Source organism: Phalaenopsis equestris, unplaced genomic scaffold (genome assembly GCF_001263595.1).
Source record: "Phalaenopsis equestris unplaced genomic scaffold, ASM126359v1 Scaffold000002, whole genome shotgun sequence".
Lineage (NCBI taxonomy): Eukaryota > Viridiplantae > Streptophyta > Magnoliopsida > Asparagales > Orchidaceae > Phalaenopsis > Phalaenopsis equestris.
The window spans coordinates 20,537,723-20,548,919 of NW_018164444.1; the positions used below are offsets into that span (position 1 = coordinate 20,537,723).

The window sequence follows — 11,197 nt, forward strand, 5'->3', positions numbered from 1 at the left end:
TATATAAGTCAAAATATATTAAAAATTAAATTTAATATATATATATATATATATATATATTCCCAAAAAATTAGATAGTAGTTTTTTTTTTATAATTATCACATTTAAAGAGACTTTATTACAAAAACATCATCCCATCATAAAAATTTCTGTAAAGTAACAAGAAAATAATTTCCTAAACAAAATTATGGTGGCAGTCTAAAACGAATATAGAAAAAAAAAACTTATCCCAAAAACCCTAAGGCGCTCTATTATTCAGGGAATAGCTGTCTATCAGACTAAACTTCTCCATACTATTGTTAAATCAAACTTTGATACAAGCACATTAGCTGATGTAATTCATGTGCTATACTATGATTCAGATCTATCCCTATTATTATCTTATCCTAACCTTTTTTTTATTGATAGTGATGGCCAAGCTCAAAGATAAGTTGTATTGCCAAAATTGATATCCACTGACTGCAATTGATTTAATAGTGAGATTGAAGTATTGTCGGTCAATTTTTCGATTTGATTTGTGAATATACGATTTTCGAAAATTTAATTTAAATATAAGGTATATAGTTTGAATTATGAAATTAGTGTTTTAAAATTTTAGAAAATGAGACCGAATGGGTCTCATTAATCTAATAATTTGCATAACTGTGTCTGGTACTTTGAAAACTACACATTCCGAGAGATAAGTGTAGACCCCGTCGATAGATCTAATCCTGCAAATTAAGAGATTTGTGACATCCGTTTGGTCTGCGAGCCTTTTATGTGTGACCGACAAGTTCCCCTATTTAATACAAAGATTAAATAAGATTTATTTTACCTGGGTTCTAAGTTCCCTATAGAGGCAAACCACTATAGTTTATTACATCCCAAATAACGGGAGTCACTCAAGAAAACTCTCGGTAATGATCAGTGATATTAGTCTTCGAGAATTCAAAGTTTAGGTTTTCACGGTAGGACGTGGAAAAACAAATGGGAGGGGCTCAAGTAGGAACAGTTTTTTCATGAGTCCAAAGAAAGTAAAAAGTAGTGGACGTCACAAATCCTGAGGAGAAACTTCTGTGACTTCTTAAACTATCCTAATGTGTGACTGTGTTTTAGAGAGGATATTATTTGCGTATTCAATTCTGCCAATTTTATTGTTTGGGACTTACATTTGCATAATAACTGGTTATGTAAATAGCCCGCAAAGATAAAAGGTTTTATGTGGACGACAACCTCAGAACCTAAGACGAGTTAGGACTTATACTGCTCAGTATGACTGTGCAGGAGCCAAAAGAGGGTGAGGGTTTACATCGCGCTGGGCGAGCTATCTCAAAATCCTATTTGTTGTTTAAACTAGGAAAATTTAGCTGGTGTAGACTTGTTTTGTTGTAAGATGACGACCACCTCAATTTGTAGACCGCTCCAAGCTCCTTGTCGCGCTGCCCACGAAGTCGAAGCAGCAGTCCTAAAGTCTAAGGTTCAAAAGATTTTACGAGGTGTGTTCCCAAGTCTTGGTTTTGTTGTCATTCATACATTATAGGGGGGAGGTTAAAGTTAATTAAAGCGATAGCGGTTAGGATCCTACTGTTCCCTCATTCTGGTACCACTATTTTTTTTTTAATTTACTTAATCTAAATGAGTTGTGAAACACATTTAAACCCGAGAGATCTCGTTAGCAACTGTGGGTTACCTCTTCCGAGGGACTCTCGTAAATTTAAAAGTATGTGTTATGTTTTTGTTTTTTTTTATTTTTTTGTTTTAAAAATGTTGTTTAATTTTTGAAAATTGTTTTGTTTTGAAAATAAAATTGTAATCAGCACCTGCATAATGTGTTAGAGCAAGAGTAAATTGCAATGATAAAACAACAACAAATAAAATATACATGTGTACGTGACGTATCTGCTGCTGCTATCCTTGTTGCATGTTTAGCTCACAAAGCGTAATATAATTTGCATGGAATTTAAATAAATTGTAGAAAAAAACAGTAAGCAGCAGAACAAGTCATAAAAATAGCTAGGAACTCCAAACATGTGATCTCACGGTTTTCTACAACTCCAGACTGCAACTAGCGAGCTCGTACGGTGAACCTACAACCTCCTACAGCTCTGAGCAACAACTAGCAAGTGTGTACGATGATCCTCCGAGTCCGGACAACAATTAGGAACTCCGAGCCGCACTTGTATGGCTTCTTATAAACCCAAACAGCAATGGACAACACCTGTGTGGCTTCATACGAACCCAAACCATAGTGGACAACACCTATGTGGCTTCCCACGAATCCAAACGATAATGGACAACACCTATGTGACTTTCTACAAACCCAAACCATAGTGGACAGCACTTGGGTGGCTTCCTACGAACCTAAATGATAGTGGACAACACCTATGTGGCTTCCTACGAACTCAAACTATAGTGGACAACACTTATGTGGCTTCCTACGAACTCAAACCATAGCGGGCAACACTTGGGTGACTTCCTACGAACCCAAACCATAGTGGCCAGCACCTATGTGGCTTCCTACAAACTCAAGCCATAGTGGACAAAACCTATGTGGCTTCCTACAAACCCAAACCATAGTGGACAGGACCTATGTGGCTTCTTACGAACCCAAATTATAGTGGACAACACCTATGTGGCTTCCTACGAACCCAAGCCATAGTGGACAGCACTTGGTTGGCTTCCTACGAACTCAAAAGGAAGTGGACAACACCTATGTGGCTTTCTACGAACCCAAGCCATAGTGGACAGGACTTGGGTGGCTTCCTACGAACCCAAACGGTAGTGGACAACACCTGGCTGGCTTCCTACGATTTCGGGCAGTGGCTAGGAGCTTTGGGTAGCTTCCTACGACTCCGGACAGCGGCTGGGAACTTCAGATAGCAACTCTACGGCTTCCTACGACACCGGGCAGTGGATAGGAGCTTCGGTTAGTGGTCCTATAGCTTCCTACGACACCGGGCAGCGGCTAGGAGCTTCGGTTAGTGGTCCTACAGCTTCCTACGACTCCGGACAGCGGTTAGGAGCTTCGGTTAGGCTTCCTACGACTCCGGACAGCGGCTAAGAACTTCGGACTGCAGCTCTATGGCTTCCTACGACATCGTGCAGCGGCTAGGAGCTTCAGGTAGTGGTTCTACGGCTTCCTATAACTCCGGACAGCGCTAGGAACTTGGGACAACAACTCTACGGCTTCCTACGACACCGTGCAGCAGCTAGCAATGTACGGTTTCAGATTCTGCATCAAGCTAAGCCGAATCAATTTCCAACTAACATATGGCTTGCAACAAATGCAGTCCAGCTTAATGAGCTTGTAAAGTCCCCACAATGCTCCTCCTGCAGCTTCTTGAGTAAGCTTTAAAATGAAATGGGGTAGGTTTTAGGCGAGTTTGGGGGGTTGTGTAGGCCCTCCAAACAACATTAAGGGTCTGTTTGGAGCCGCTTTTCCTGCGCGGTGCTTCGGAAGGCTGCGGAAAAGGGCGCGGCGTCTCCCTCGCGGCGACCGCGAATCTGAGCGGAAAGCGGACTGCAGGTGAGACCCCGCGGCCCGCGTTACCGCTCGATTATTTCACTCCCTTACCCTTTGTCTTCGACTAGGAAGGCCGGATCGTGGCATGCGATGATCTTCGAAACTCCCATCGTTCACCCTTTTCCCCTTTCCGCTCTGCTCCTACCTGAAACCATTGAGGAAGAAGCCATACACCCAGCCGAGCTCGATGGAGGGGATTGCCGGTACGTTCCTTCTAAAGTAGCTGCCGCTATTTCACCCCCCAAATGATGACGCCATGACTCATCTTCACGTTCTGTATTCTTCGCGACTTTGCTTTTACCTCTTTATCCTGATTTTATTTTTGTTCATCTCTAGTTTATGAGGATCTTGAAGCAACCCCCATGGAGTATATTATGTTGGAAATTGATTCTTTTGCTTAGCGATTAGGCTTGATAAAAGTTTGTTCATGGCACATCAAGTAAATCCTTTATAAAAAATGCTTTGGATTTAAACAGTTGTGTTCAATCTGTTCTTTTTTGTTTTAGTTAATGTAATGTTTACTTTTCTCTTTTCTTGAAATATATGAAATAAAACCATATGGGTGGTATAAATGAAAGATTTGTGTGGTATAAATGTATAAAGTGAAGTTTAGGTGTTATATATGTAAAAACATAGGAATTGGATGATTGGTTGGGAGGGTAGCATGAACATTGTCCATATTTTCATAGAAGGGTGTAAGCTCTGCAAAATGGATGTACAATGCAGATTTTATCTTTTTTATAAATTCCAACATAAACCTTTTGCCTGTAGTTTAAAACAACTTTTTTCTTTCAAATGGATTGTAATTAAACCCTATATTTATTTTTCTTTCAACCAAACAACAAAATTCTCAGAACTCCTGCAGGGCCATGCTTGGTGGCATGTGTTTATGGGATTTAATTCATTTAAGCAAAAGTTAGTTTAAAGTTCATTTTTGAAATTCTGGTTCTATTCCCATATACATTACATATGAATTGGGTTTTCTGCACTATCCTTTCATTCTAGTAGATGCAGGTCTTCTGAATTGCAGTGTCCATTATATATATATATATATATATTTTGGGAAATTTGCATTCATATCACACAATTCCTTTGTAAATGTAAGAAAGAAAAGTTTGTGTTAGATATGTAAATACATAAGAGATGTGCAGACATTAGAGGCATGTCTAGAATTGAAATGGGAAAGTGTTTATTATATTTTTCTTCCCTTTGTTTGGCTACTAATCCCTCAGAAGCAGAAGCAATGGCTGTATATATGGCTGTCCAACTTGATATAGATGCCAACTGTTATCCAAAATTTCATTTCTAGGCTGATAGTAGAAGGAGCAATCCTTAACCATTTCTCTAATGTGGTGCAATGCTTTCTCAAATATTTTTGCCATGGAAGAATCTTATTAATATATTCATCTTATTAATTGCTATTTTAATAGTTTTAGGTTTTTTTTTTTGCAGTCTTGATACTCACTTTGAAGTGATGTATGTATTTGAAGTGATGTATGTATTTTGAAGTGATGTATGTATTTGTAATTTTGTACTGTTTTTAAGTGAACTGTTGTCTTAAAAGTATTAAATTTATGACTATCACAGTTCTGTTAAACACAACATTACAAAACAGGGGCAGAATGATCATTTCTGCAGAAACAACTATCTCACAGCTGTTTTCACACAGCTACCACAAACAGGCAGCCAGTTTCCCGCAGCAGCTTTCTGGGGCAGCGCAGCTGAAAAGCTGAGAAGCTGCAGTTGCGCCAAACAAAACCTTAATCAAAGGAGCTGGCTCGAGCCGTTACCTGATGCAATTGGCGGGGAATTAAAGGACTTCCATTTACGCAGTAAGCTCAATTGGAAAATCCTAACTCTCAATTAAGGTGAGATTAAATGTCATATTTAAAATTTAAAATGTTTAACCATTGCTCATCCCGAGTCCAGCCCGAATCAAATCCGAGTTGAACCTCGGTTAAGCCAGGCCCGCGCCCTGCTAAAAAAAAAGGTTGCATCGATTTTGTCTTAATCGCTTGCGCGCGAAACCATAACAATATGGGTGTCCTTCCTAGCTAAAGTTGACGTTCCGAACGCGCCTGCATGGTCTGTTTCGTCATCCGGGGTCGTTCGGACAAGTTCGTCGATGGGCGAGCCAAAAATGTGTCAACTTCGTGCGTAGTGTAGCGATTGCGTGAATTGCGGCGTTATCGAGCGTTTAGGTCACAATAATTTTCCTAGGGGCTGCTCCTATTAATGTAGGAACCCAACTCAAGTTTCATGTGGCGGTTCTAACCAACTCAGCAAGATGCTGAGGATTCGGGACCGCCCATGCGAAGCTCGGAGTAGTGACGAGGTGGCTAGAATTTTCTAAATGGTGTGAGTCCGGTATTAGTCCTCTAAGAGGGTCAAATAAAGAGAACCTAAGGCTAGACCCTAGGCTCTAAGGAGAGAAGTAAAGTCCTCAACCAACAATGAGGTCAACAAGTATTAAAAGGATAGCTTAACTATGACAAATATAAAATAAGTAATAAACACATAATTAACTTGAATTTAATAAGTAATTATTATTTATATTGATTGATTATTTATGATTTTGTTAAGGACAATTATGTTTGTTTTACTATTAAATTATAATAATTAAGCATGGGATAATTAATTAATCACTTAATTAATTATAATATAAATAATTATAATTAATTATTTCGGGGATTTGCATTCATACCACGAAATTCTTTTTCTGTTACTTATCTAATTCTTAATCTTTATATTTATTTACAAGACATTCAATTCTCAGGATCATATAAAAAATTTGATTGACATTAATTTATTTAAAATAAAACATGCATTTTCATGTATATGTTTTGATGTGATTTAGACACTAAAACGGTATAGAAGTAAATATAGATATTTAAGCCTTAGGCATGTAAATGCATAATAATTTTGAGGTATGTTTGTAAATATCCCTAGTTATTTTTTTTAAGATAATTATGATACTTAAGAATAGTGTAATTAATTGTTCAGTTAATTGAAAATTCTATTATTCAATTTTTTTAATTAAGAAAATTCTAATTTAAGTTTATGATAGTTTAAAATAGTTCAAATTTAAAATATACTTAGGATAATTTATGTCTAATCATAAATTTTAATATTGCTTATTTTAAATAAGCAGGCGAAAATCAACATGTAAGCACAGATTTTTTTTTCTTGGCTTAAAACAATTCATCTTTTCTTGCAACCAAATTGCTTAAATCTGCTTAAAAGCTAAGCTTAAGATTTATTTTGCTTTTCTTATGCCCATAATATTTATTAAAATTTTACTAAGAAATCAATAACATTTGAGTTATTTTGCTACCGTGATGTAGATCAATCATTAGAGAGACAAATGACGAGATATATTATTGCATCCAGTCCAATTATAGGAGCGCATTTTCTGTCCGGACTTCTGACGTAGCTCTACATGCCGCAGAGGTTATTCCTGAGTTATTTTCAGGTTATTTCTGGGTTAGAAATAACCCAAAAATAAAGATCGCGGGTTATTTTAAAATTATTGAAAATAACCAAAAAATAACCTGAAAATAACTCAGGAATAATTTGCGCAGAACATAGAGCTACGTCAGGAGTCCGCACAGAAAAATTAGGCCAATTATAGAGTATATTGACAACCTAACATAAATTTCTATCTGGTCTTAAAGTTTTGAATACACACACGGATATATATATGTCTGTGTGTGTGTGCGCGCGCGTGTAACTATTCCTCTACTTGGCACATGTGAATCATTTAATAATAGTCACCTCTAACCCTTTTACAGAACATATCGTATCATTAGCATAATTTTTGAAGGAAAACTCATGTATAATTTAAACAATAATTAATTGAAAGTAAGATTACTAGCCTTTGTTAACCATTCATTCTGTGATTCATATTAGCTCCGTCATAACTTGATGCATAATTCAAAGATTATAGGAATCACCCCCATCTGGCCCTTCTTTCATCAACTATAATGATTGATGAGTATAGCCAATTATTAGCATTAACACCAAATGGAGAAAGTAAACATCTTTCATAAGGTTTTTCTAATTGAGATACATCAATGCTCAATAGTGGTCTACATTCACTCAATTGTTTCCAAATTGGGACACCAAGATGAGTGAAAAATAAAATAAAAATAAAAAATCATTATTCTATTTGGGAGGTTAGTATCATATGCAAGTATTATCACTTGTCATCTTAGTGAGGCTTTTAAGTTGACTTTTGCAATTTGTTTAATGATAATTCTTAAGTTTCCCTGCAATCATCTTCATTTGCCTCTATTTGAATGGATTTTAGCATTTGTGTTGCATGTCTTTGTTTTTCATTTTAGGATTTGCATACAGAAGCTTTTTAAACTCTACCGTTATCATTTTTTTTATTAACAACCTTTGCAGTTATGTTTTTTTTTTTTTTAATAATGTAATCATGCATTTTTTATGCATGGATCCTTCATTCACATCCTTTAGAGGAAATTTTGTGGTATATTTTATATCATCTGTTATCTTCTATGATTCAATTTCTTCTTTTAATAATATATTTCTCAGATCTCTTTTTCATGTTGTACATTTTCAAAGCGTCAACTCACCCAAGCTACTCATCATTAGTGTTTTGGTAGGGAATACCATTCAAAGCTATCTTCTTGTTCGTCTTCTACTTGTTTAATTTTGTTCGATCGTTGGATGCTTCATGTTGGCCAACAACAAATTTCTTGTATTCTCATAGGGGTACGATCTAGTGTCTTTGTTTTCATTGTCCAAGTTGTTGTCATTTGGGCAACTAGTTTCTTGGTCAATCACATAGTTCTCATCATTATTGTTTTTTCCCTTTGACTTAACAATGGCATTTATTCTTCCACTTTGCGCTTTGAGGTGCTACCTGCAACCAATGTTCCCTTCCTATAAACTTGTAAGAATTCGCTAGGATTTGGAAAACTAATAACAAGTATCTCCCTCCTCATGCACATGCCATCTACATTTAACTAAAATTTTCCATCCACAACCCCCACAACAACCTCGCCTCCCCTTGTACCTTTTGTCCATTTATGTTAATTTATTATGCTTTTTAATATTATATTGTATAAATGTTCACTTTACATCAGTTGTCCCTGACTTACTAGGTTCAACAAAGACGATCAAGATATCAATCAAGAAGTTGCACTATTGCTAGTGTAGGCATTACCATGATTATTCATTTTATTCACAACTAATAAAATGTCACTCTGCAAACGTCATAATACAAATGGAATGAAAAGTGCTCATTGGCTATATCTATAGGCCTGCATACTCCCACTCCCTATTAAGTTTAAGCTAGTTTAAGTGAGCATGAAGGAATAATTTTGCAATCATCTCTTTCGCACATGTTGTTCAAAAATTTACAAACCTTAAAAGCTATTGATAAATGAGATAAAATCGGGGAAAAATAGATGGTAGTGTAACCTCTTGGGTCCAAATTTGTATGATGAGGGGTCATCGGATTAGTACTCAGGAAAATTTGGTATAAGTTATTGCTCGCGAACTGTGTTAATTTTAGTTGGAGTACATATTTACTTATTGCAAACTTTTCCTTTTAGGAAACTCTCATGTCTTCTTTTTCCTTACTATGCAACACAATAACTATGAGTTTTTTGGTGTATATGGATCATTAAGTGCAAGGGTTGAGAACTACCGATAGTCTTTGTTTGCTTTCCTCAACTGGATCTCATAGCTCATCTCTTAAGTTAATGTCGTTTTGGAATATAAAATATTTTTAATGAATCTTGCAAAAGAGGATCAAGATGAATGCATAATCAAATTAAAGGATCCAATTGTAAGGTTTTAAACAAAATATGAATATTGTGAAGCTAGTTTTGAAAATCTTGGCCTTGAGAACCTATGTGTAATTTACTCTAGATTTTGTCATTACCCTCTTTTGCTATGTTTCAACTATTTAGGGCCAGTCTTATAACATTCTTCTGTCATTTCTACCGAGTGCTACATTAGATGTATATTTTATTTTGCTCAAGATGTTTTTGCACATGTTATTTTTGGTTTACCTCATTTTCTTTATGATCTTTCTCACATTTATTCTATTCATACTTTTTCATATAGCTTCTACCCTTTAAAACAAAGGACCAAGATGAGTGCATAATTGAACTCTAGGACCCATTTGGAAGCTTTAAAAAAAGGGCATTAATTTGAAGCAACCCGCCAACCCCATGGCTTTAGGAGCTTGGTTGTAACTTCATATTTTATCATCTTCTTTGAATATGTCCCAACTATTTGGGGCGAGTCTTATACAACCCGTTCATTCATTTTTGTTGAATGTTATTTACTTTTTTTTTTCTCAAATTTTTTAAGCTCGTCTTCTAGCCATTTTATTTTTTGTCTATTGCATTTTCTACCTAATCTTTTTATATTTACTCTATATATCTTTATTCATGTATCCTCTTTCATTTATCGTACATTCCAATACCTACCAAGATTATTCTGTACTACATTTACTTCATTTGGTGCTATGTCTAACATTTTGTTGAAAGTCATTTTTTGTTTAATCCTTTCTAGTTTTGCCATACATTCATTTTTATTATGATTTCTCCTTACTCGCATGAGTTGGCCATCTACAGCTTTGATAGTGCACAACTGTTGGATCCATAGAATTATTTGTCTAATTTTGACTTTTTAAATTCCACCATTGATGTCATGTTCTCTTTTACATTTTATTTTTTATACACATTTTTGTTTTATCCAAGCAGCTAACTGTAGAAATTATGCCCTCTTTATAGTCTATTTTTTGGAATTAACCTCATTGCTCGCTACTTATGATATTCACCATTGTATAATATATTTTATTTTATATTTTGTGAAATCTTATATATTTTGTTTTTTTAGTTAAGCATAACTTTCTCAATCTGCAACCAACTACCATTCAACCCTTCAGGTGATGGTTACTGAGATGCACTTAATTTTTAATGGTCGTGAGCTGATATGATTCTTCCAAAATTTGGAAGGATTTTGAAAGTCAACGCATGAACATTGCAAACCTTTTAATTGCTCTCGCAGGTCCCACTACTCTTGTTCTTTACACTCTTTGCCATTAATATTGTTTCTCTTTTTTCATAGGTCGAAGTTTATTTTTTTCTTGTGTTGACTATCAAATGCATTAGGAGCTGCCTTTGTTTTGTTACTTGGATCATGTGGTATACTTCTCTTCATTGCAAATTATGTCCATTTTCCATATTCTATTCATATTCGATGGGTGCTATCTAATGTAATTGTTTCAATACTTACATGATTCATTTTAGTCAGTTAACCAATGGAACCTACTTATGAGTGGTTTTTGGATAGCTCATTTTGGAAACTACATTTTTGTTTCTTCAAAAATGATTATATGCTTGCTACCTGATTTTATTTACTGCCATATTATTGAGTATATCTGTTTAAATCTTTTGAATTTGTTAAGAACGCAGATCCATTGTATGTAAGTAAACATAAAGATAAATTATTGAATGTGTTAAAAAATAGACTCCTAAAATATTTTTAAATATCTATCTCATAACTTCACGGTAGTTGTATAAATTACAGCACCCAAGAAGTCCAGAAATTACCAGAAGAGAAAAGAAATAGCAGTTTCAAATGTTTTGCTATGTAATTATTATATCTGCCATGTTAATGAATTCAATTTTCTTTTTGAATTTGATTTTGTTA

General features: G+C 35.3%; 1 long non-coding RNA gene across 1 annotated transcript in view; it reads left to right on the forward strand.

Moving 5' to 3' along the window:
• The window catches only part of LOC110021463, a 32,088-nt gene extending 21,508 nt beyond the window's left edge, over window positions 1–10,580 (forward strand). Inside the window, exon 3 of the long non-coding RNA XR_002293654.1 lies at window positions 10,382–10,580. This is a non-coding gene — a long non-coding RNA (uncharacterized LOC110021463). The remainder of the gene's footprint in view (window positions 1–10,381) is intronic.
• The last annotated feature ends 617 nt before the right edge of the window (window positions 10,581–11,197 follow it).